The sequence below is a fragment of the Lasioglossum baleicum genome, unplaced genomic scaffold (genome assembly GCF_051020765.1).
Source record: "Lasioglossum baleicum unplaced genomic scaffold, iyLasBale1 scaffold0028, whole genome shotgun sequence".
In the NCBI taxonomy this organism is placed as follows: Eukaryota; Metazoa; Arthropoda; class Insecta; order Hymenoptera; family Halictidae; genus Lasioglossum; species Lasioglossum baleicum.
The window spans coordinates 229,903-240,838 of NW_027469088.1; positions in this window are offsets into that span (position 1 = coordinate 229,903).

Genomic DNA, 10,936 nt, shown 5'->3' on the forward strand with positions numbered 1-10,936 from the left:
CGCATAACGCATAACGCATAACGCATAACGCATAACGCATAACGCATAACGCATAACGCATAACGCATAACGCATACCGCATACCGCATAACGCATAACGCATAACGCATAACGCATAACGCATAACGCATAACGCATAACGCATAACGCATAACGCATAACGCATAACGCATAACGCATAACGCATAACGCATAACGCATAACGCATAACGCATAACGCATAACGCATAACGCTTAACGCATAGCCCATAACGCATAACGCATAACGCATCACGCATAACGCGTAACGTATAACGCGTAACGCATAACGCGTAACGAATAACGCATAACGCGTAACGCATAACGCGTAACGCATAACGCGTAACGCATAACGCGTAACGCGTAACGCATAACGCCTAACGCATAACGCATAACGCATAACGCATAACGCATAACGCATAACGCATAACGCATAACGCATAACGCATAACGCATAACGCATAACGCATAACGCATAACGCATAACGCATAACGCATAACGCATAACGCATAACGCATAACGCATAACGCATAACGCATAACGCATAACGCATAACGCATAACGCATAACGCATAACGCATAACGCATAACGCATAACGCATAACGCATAACGCATAACGCATAACGCATAACGCATAACGCATAACGCATAACGCATAACGCATAACGCATAACGCATAACGCATAACGCATAACGCATAACGCATAACGCATAACGCATAACGCATAACGCATAACGCATAACGCATAACGCATAACGCATAACGCATAACGCATAACGCATAACGCATAACGCATAACGCATAACGCATAACGCATAACGCATAACGCATAACGCATAACGCATAACGCATAACGCATAACGCATAACGCATAACGCATAACGCATAACGCATAACGCATAACGCATAACGCATAACGCATAACGCATAACGCATAACGCATAACGCATAACGCATAACGCATAACGCATAACGCATAACGCATAACGCATAACGCATAACGCATAACGCATAACGCATAACGCATGACGCATAACTCATAACGCATAACGCATAACGCATAACGCATAACGCATAACGCATAACGCATAACGCATACCGCATAACGCATAACGCATAACGCATAACGCATAACGCATAACGCATAACGCATAACGCATAACGCATAACGCATAACGCATAACGCATAACGCATAACGCATAACGCATAACGCATAACGCATAACGCATAACGCATAACGCATAACGCATAACGCATAACGCATAACGCATAACGCATAACGCATAACGCATAACGCATAACGCATAACGCATAACGCATAACGCATAACGCATAACGCATAACGCATAACGCATAACGCGTAACGCATAACGCATAACGCATAACGCATATCGCATAACACATATCGCATAACGCATAACGCATAACGCTTAACGCATAACGCATAACGCATAACGCATAACGCATAACGGATAACGCATAACGCATAACGCACAACGCATAACACATAACGCGTAACGCATAACGCATAACGCATAACGCATAACGCTTAACGCATAACGCATAACGCATAACGCATAACGCATAACGCTTAACGCATAGCCCATAACGCATAACGCATAACGCATAACGCATAACGCATAACGCATAACGCATAACGCATAACGCATAACGCATAACGCATAACGCATAACGCATAACGCATAACGCATAACGCATAACGCATAACGCATAACGCATAACGCATAACGCATAACGCATAACGCATAACGCATAACGCATAACGCATAACGCATAACGCATAACGCATAACGCATAACGCATAACGCATAACGCATAACGCATAACGCATAACGCATAACGCATAACGCATAACGCATAACGCATAACGCATAACGCATAACGCATAACGCACAACGCACAACGCATAACGCATAACGCATAACGCATAACGCATAACGCATAACGCATAACGCATAACGCATAACGCATAACGCATAACGCATAACGCATAACGCATAACGCATAACGCATAACGCATAACGCATAACGCATAACGCATAACGCATAACGCATAACGCATAACGCATAACGCATAACGCATAACGCATAACGCATAACGCATAACGCATAACGCATAACGCATAACGCATAACGCATAACGCATGACGCATAACGCATAACGCTTAACGCATAACGCATAACGCATAACGCATAACACATAATGCATAACGCATAACGCTTAACGCATAACGCATAACGCATAACGCATAACGCATAACGCATAACGCATAACGCATAACGCATAACGCATAACGCATAACGCATAACGCATAACGCATAACGCATAACGCATAACGCATAACGCATAACGCATAACGCATAACGCATAACGCATAACGCATAACGCATAACGGATAACGCATAACGCATAACGCACAACGCATAACACATAACGCATAACGCATAACGCATAACGGATAACGCATAACGCATAACGCACAACGCATAACACATAACGCGTAACGCATAACGCATAACGCATAACGCATAACGCTTAACGCATAACGCATAACGCATAACGCATAACGCTTAACGCATAGCCCATAACGCATAACGCATAACGCATAACGCATAACGCATAACGCATAACGCATAACGCATAACGCATAACGCATAACGCATAACGCATAACGCATAACGCATAACGCATAACGCATAACGCATAACGCATAACGCATAACGCATAACGCATAACGCATAACGCATAACGCATAACGCATAACGCATAACGCATAACGCATAACGCATAACGCATAACGCATAACGCATAACGCATAACGCATAACGCATAACGCATAACGCATAACGCATAACGCATAACGCATAACGCATAACGCATGACGCATAACGCATAACGCTTAACGCATAACGCATAACGCGTAACGCATAACGCGTAACGCGTAACGCATAACGCATAACGCATAACGCATAACGCATAACGCATAACGCATAACGCATAACGCATAACGCATAACGCATAACGCATAACGCATAACGCATAACGCATAACGCATAACGCATAACGCATAACGCATAACGCATAACGCATAACGCATAACGCTTAACGCATAACGCATAACGCATAACGCATAACGCATAATGCATAACGCATAACGCTTAACGCATAGCCCATAACGCATAGCCCATAACGCATAACGCATAACGCTTAACGCATAACGCATAACGCATAACGCATAACGCATAATGCATAACGCATAACGCTTAACGCATAGCCCATAACGCATAGCCCATAACGCATAACGCATAACGCATCGCGCATAACGCATAACGGATAACGCATAACGCATAACGCATAACGCATAACGGATAACGCATAACGCTTAACGCATAGCCCATAGCGCATAACGCATAACGCATAACGCATAACGCATAACGCATAACGCATAACGCATAACGCATAACGCATAACGCATAACGCTTAACACATAACGCATAACGCATAACGCATAACGCATAATGCATAACGCATAACGCTTAACGCATAGCCCATAGCGCATAACGCATAACGCATAACGCATAACGCATAACGCATAACGCATAACGCATAACGCATAACGCATAACGCATAACGCATAACGCATAACGCATAACGCATAACGCATAACGCATAACGCATAACGCATAACGCATAACGCATAACGCATAACGCATAACGCATAACGCATAACGCATAACGCATAACGCATAACGCATAACGCATAACGCCTAACGCATAACGCATAACGCATAACGCATAACGCATAACGCATAACGCATAACGCATAACGCATAACGCATAACGCATAACGCATAACGCATAACGCATAACGCATAACGCATAACGCATAACGCATAACGCATAACGCATAACGCATAACGCATAACGCATAACGCATAACGCATAACGCATAACGCATACCGCATACCGCATAACGCATAACGCATAACGCATAACGCATAACGCATAACGCATAACGCATAACGCATAACGCATAACGCATAACGCATAACGCTTAACGCATAACGCATAACGCATAACGCATAACGCATAACGCTTAACGCATAGCCCATAACGCATAACGCATAACGCATCACGCATAACGCGTAACGTATAACGCGTAACGCATAACGCGTAACGAATAACGCATAACGCGTAACGCATAACGCGTAACGCATAACGCATAACGCATAACGCATAACGCATAACGCATAACGCATAACGCATAACGCATAACGCATAACGCATAACGCATAACGCATAACGCATAACGCATAACGCATAACGCATAACGCATAACGCATAACGCATAACGCATAACGCATAACGCATAACGCATAACGCATAACGCATAACGCATAACGCATAACGCATAACGCATAACGCATAACGCATAACGCATAACGCATAACGCATAACGCATCACGCATAACGCGTAACGCATAACGCATAACACATAATGCATAACGCATAACGCTTAACGCATAGCCCATAACGCATAACGCATAACGCATCACGCATAACGCATAACGCATAACGTATAACGCGTAACGCATAACGCATAACGAATAACGCATAACGCATAACGCATAACGCATAACGCATAACGCATAACGCATAACGCATAACGCATAACGCATAACGCATAACGCATAACGCATAACGCATAACGCATAACGCATAACGCATAACGCATAACGCATAACGCATAACGCTTAACGCATAACGCATAACGCATAACGCATAACGCGTAACGCATAACGCATAACGCATAACGCATATCGCATAACACATATCGCATAACGCATAACGCATAACGCTTAACGCATAACGCATAACGCATAACGCATAACGCATAACGGATAACGCATAACGCATAACGCACAACGCATAACACATAACGCGTAACGCATAACGCATAACGCATAACGCATAACGCTTAACGCATAACGCATAACGCATAACGCATAACGCTTAACGCATAGCCCATAACGCATAACGCATAACGCACAACGCACAACGCATAACGCATAACGCATAACGCATAACGCATAACGCATAACGCATAACGCATAACGCATAACGCATAACGCATAACGCATAACGCATAACGCATAACGCATAACGCATAACGCATAACGCATAACGCATAACGCATAACGCATAACGCATAACGCATAACGCATAACGCATAACGCATAACGCATAACGCATAACGCATAACGCATAACGCATAACGCATAACGCATAACGCATAACGCATAACGCATAACGCATAACGCATAACGCATAACGCATAACGCATAACGCATAACGCATAACGCATAACGCATAACGCATAACGCATAACGCTTAACGCATAACGCATAACGCATAACGCATAACGCGTAACGCATAACGCATAACGCATAACGCATATCGCATAACACATATCGCATAACGCATAACGCATAACGCTTAACGCATAACGCATAACGCATAACGCATAACGCATAACGGATAACGCATAACGCATAACGCACAACGCATAACACATAACGCGTAACGCATAACGCATAACGCATAACGCATAACGCTTAACGCATAACGCATAACGCATAACGCATAACGCTTAACGCATAGCCCATAACGCATAACGCATAACGCACAACGCACAACGCATAACGCATAACGCATAACGCATAACGCATAACGCATAACGCATAACGCATAACGCATAACGCATAACGCATAACGCATAACGCATAACGCATAACGCATAACGCATAACGCATAACGCATAACGCATAACGCATAACGCATAACGCATAACGCATAACGCATAACGCATAACGCATAACGCATAACGCATAACGCATAACGCATAACGCATAACGCATAACGCATAACGCATGACGCATAACGCATAACGCTTAACGCATAACGCATAACGCATAACGCATAACACATAATGCATAACGCATAACGCTTAACGCATAGCCCATAACGCATAACGCATCACGCATAACGCATAACGTATAACGCGTAACGCATAACGCATAACGAATAACGCATAACGCGTAACGCATAACGCATAACGCGTAACGCATAACGCATAACGCATAACGCATAACGCATAACGCATAACGCATAACGCATAACGCATAACGGATAACGCATAACGCATAACGCACAACGCATAACACATAACGCATAACGCATAACGCATAACGGATAACGCATAACGCATAACGCATAACGCATAACGCATAACGCATAACGCTTAACGCATAGCCCATAACGCATAACGCATAACGCACAACGCACAACGCATAACGCATAACGCATAACGCATAACGCATAACGCATAACGCATAACGCATAACGCATAACGCATAACGCATAACGCATAACGCATAACGCATAACGCATAACGCATAACGCATAACGCATAACGCATAACGCATAACGCATAACGCATAACGCATAACGCATAACGCATAACGCATAACGCATAACGCATAACGCATAACGCATAACGCATAACGCATAACGCATAACGCATAACGCGTAACGCATAACGCATAACGCATAACTCATATCGCATAACACATATCGCATAACGCATAACGCATAACGCTTAACGCATAACGCATAACGCATAACGCATAACGCATAACGGATAACGCATAACGCATAACGCACAACGCATAACACATAACGCATAACGCATAACGCATAACGGATAACGCATAACGCATAACGCACAACGCATAACACATAACGCGTAACGCATAACGCATAACGCATAACGCATAACGCTTAACGCATAACGCATAACGCATAACGCATAACGCTTAACGCATAGCCCATAACGCATAACGCATAACGCATAACGCATAACGCATAACGCATAACGCATAACGCATAACGCATAACGCATAACGCATAACGCATAACGCATAACGCATAACGCATAACGCATAACGCATAACGCATAACGCATAACGCATAACGCATAACGCATAACGCATAACGCATACCGCATACCGCATAACGCATAACGCATAACGCATAACGCATAACGCATAACGCATAACGCATAACGCATAACGCATAACGCATAACGCATAACGCATAACGCATAACGCATAACGCATAACGCATAACGCATAACGCATAACGCATAACGCATAACGCATAACGCTTAACGCATAGCCCATAACGCATAACGCATAACGCATCACGCATAACGCGTAACGTATAACGCGTAACGCATAACGCGTAACGAATAACGCATAACGCGTAACGCATAACGCGTAACGCATAACGCGTAACGCATAACGCGTAACGCGTAACGCATAACGCCTAACGCATAACGCATAACGCATAACGCATAACGCATAACGCATAACGCATAACGCATAACGCATAACGCATAACGCATAACGCATAACGCATAACGCATAACGCATAACGCATAACGCATAACGCATAACGCATAACGCATAACGCATAACGCATAACGCATAACGCATAACGCATAACGCATAACGCATAACGCATAACGCATAACGCATAACGCATAACGCATAACGCATAACGCATAACGCATAACGCATAACGCATAACGCATAACGCATAACGCATAACGCATAACGCATAACGCATAACGCATAACGCATAACGCATAACGCATAACGCATAACGCATAACGCATAACGCATAACGCATAACGCATAACGCATAACGCATAACGCATAACGCATAACGCATAACGCATAACGCATAACGCATAACGCATAACGCATAACGCATAACGCATAACGCATAACGCATAACGCATAACGCATAACGCATAACGCATAACGCATAACGCATAACGCATAACGCATAACGCATAACGCATAACGCATAACGCATAACGCATAACGCATAACGCATACCGCATACCGCATAACGCATAACGCATAACGCATAACGCATAACGCATAACGCATAACGCATAACGCATAACGCATAACGCATAACGCATAACGCATAACGCATAACGCATAACGCATAACGCATAACGCATAACGCATAACGCATAACGCATAACGCATAACGCATAACGCTTAACGCATAGCCCATAACGCATAACGCATAACGCATCACGCATAACGCGTAACGTATAACGCGTAACGCATAACGCGTAACGAATAACGCATAACGCGTAACGCATAACGCGTAACGCATAACGCGTAACGCGTAACGCATAACGCCTAACGCATAACGCATAACGCATAACGCATAACGCATAACGCATAACGCATAACGCATAACGCATAACGCATAACGCATAACGCATAACGCATAACGCATAACGCATAACGCATAACGCATAACGCATAACGCATAACGCATAACGCATAACGCATAACGCATAACGCATAACGCATAACGCATAACGCATAACGCATAACGCATAACGCATAACGCATAACGCATAACGCATAACGCATAACGCATAACGCATAACGCATAACGCATAACGCATAACGCATAACGCATAACGCATAACGCATAACGCATAACGCATAACGCATAACGCATAACGCATAACGCATAACGCATAACGCATAACGCATAACGCATAACGCATAACGCATAACGCATAACGCATAACGCATAACGCATAACGCATAACGCATAACGCATAACGCATAACGCATAACGCATAACGCATAACGCATAACGCATAACGCATAACGCATAACGCATAACGCATAACGCATAACGCATAACGCATAACGCATAACGCATAACGCATAACGCATAACGCATAACGCATAACGCATAACGCATAACGCATGACGCATAACTCATAACGCATAACGCATAACGCATAACGCATAACGCATAACGCATAACGCATAACGCATACCGCATAACGCATAACGCATAACGCATAACGCATAACGCATAACGCATAACGCATAACGCATAACGCATAACGCATAACGCATAACGCATAACGCATAACGCATAACGCATAACGCATAACGCATAACGCATAACGCATAACGCATAACGCATAACGCATAACGCATAACGCATAACGCATAACGCATAACGCATAACGCATAACGCATAACGCATAACGCATAACGCATAACGCATAACGCATAACGCATAACGCGTAACGCATAACGCATAACGCATAACGCATATCGCATAACACATATCGCATAACGCATAACGCATAACGCTTAACGCATAACGCATAACGCATAACGCATAACGCATAACGGATAACGCATAACGCATAACGCATAACGCACAACGCATAACACATAACGCGTAACGCATAACGCATAACGCATAACGCATAACGCTTAACGCATAACGCATAACGCATAACGCATAACGCTTAACGCATAGCCCATAACGCATAACGCATAACGCATAACGCATAACGCATAACGCATAACGCATAACGCATAACGCATAACGCATAACGCATAACGCATAACGCATAACGCATAACGCATAACGCATAACGCATAACGCATAACGCATAACGCATAACGCATAACGCATAACGCATAACGCATAACGCATAACGCATAACGCATAACGCATAACGCATAACGCATAACGCATAACGCATAACGCATAACGCATAACGCATAACGCATAACGCATAACGCATAACGCATAACGCATAACGCATAACGCATAACGCATAACGCATAACGCATAACGCATAACGCATAACGCATAACGCATAACGCATAACGCATAACGCATAACGCATAACGCATAACGCATAACGCATAACGCATAACGCATAACGCATAACGCATAACGCATAACGCATAACGCATAACGCATAACGCTTAACGCATAACGCATAACGCATAACGCATAACGCGTAACGCATAACGCATAACGCATAACGCATATCGCATAACACATATCGCATAACGCATAACGCATAACGCTTAACGCATAACGCATAACGCATAACGCATAACGCATAACGGATAACGCATAACGCATAACGCACAACGCATAACACATAACGCGTAACGCATAACGCATAACGCATAACGCATAACGCTTAACGCATAACGCATAACGCATAACGCATAACGCTTAACGCATAGCCCATAACGCATAACGCATAACGCACAACGCACAACGCATAACGCATAACGCATAACGCATAACGCATAACGCATAACGCATAACGCATAACGCATAACGCATAACGCATAACGCATAACGCATAACGCATAACGCATAACGCATAACGCATAACGCATAACGCATAACGCATAACGCATAACGCATAACGCATAACGCATAACGCATAACGCATAACGCATAACGCATAACGCATAACGCATAACGCATAACGCATAACGCATAACGCATAACGCATAACGCATAACGCATGACGCATAACGCATAACGCTTAACGCATAACGCATAACGCATAACGCATAACACATAATGCATAACGCATAACGCTTAACGCATAGCCCATAACGCATAACGCATCACGCATAACGCATAACGTATAACGCGTAACGCATAACGCATAACGAATAACGCATAACGCGTAACGCATAACGCATAACGCGTAACGCATAACGCATAACGCATAACGCATAACGCATAACGCATAACGCATAACGCATAACGCATAACGCATAACGCATAACGCATAACGCATAACGCATAACGCATAACGCATAACGCATAACGCATAACGCATAACGCATAACGCATAACGCATAACGCATAACGCATAACGCATAACGCATAACGCATAACGCATAACGCATAACGCATAACGCATAACGCATAACGCATAACGCATAACG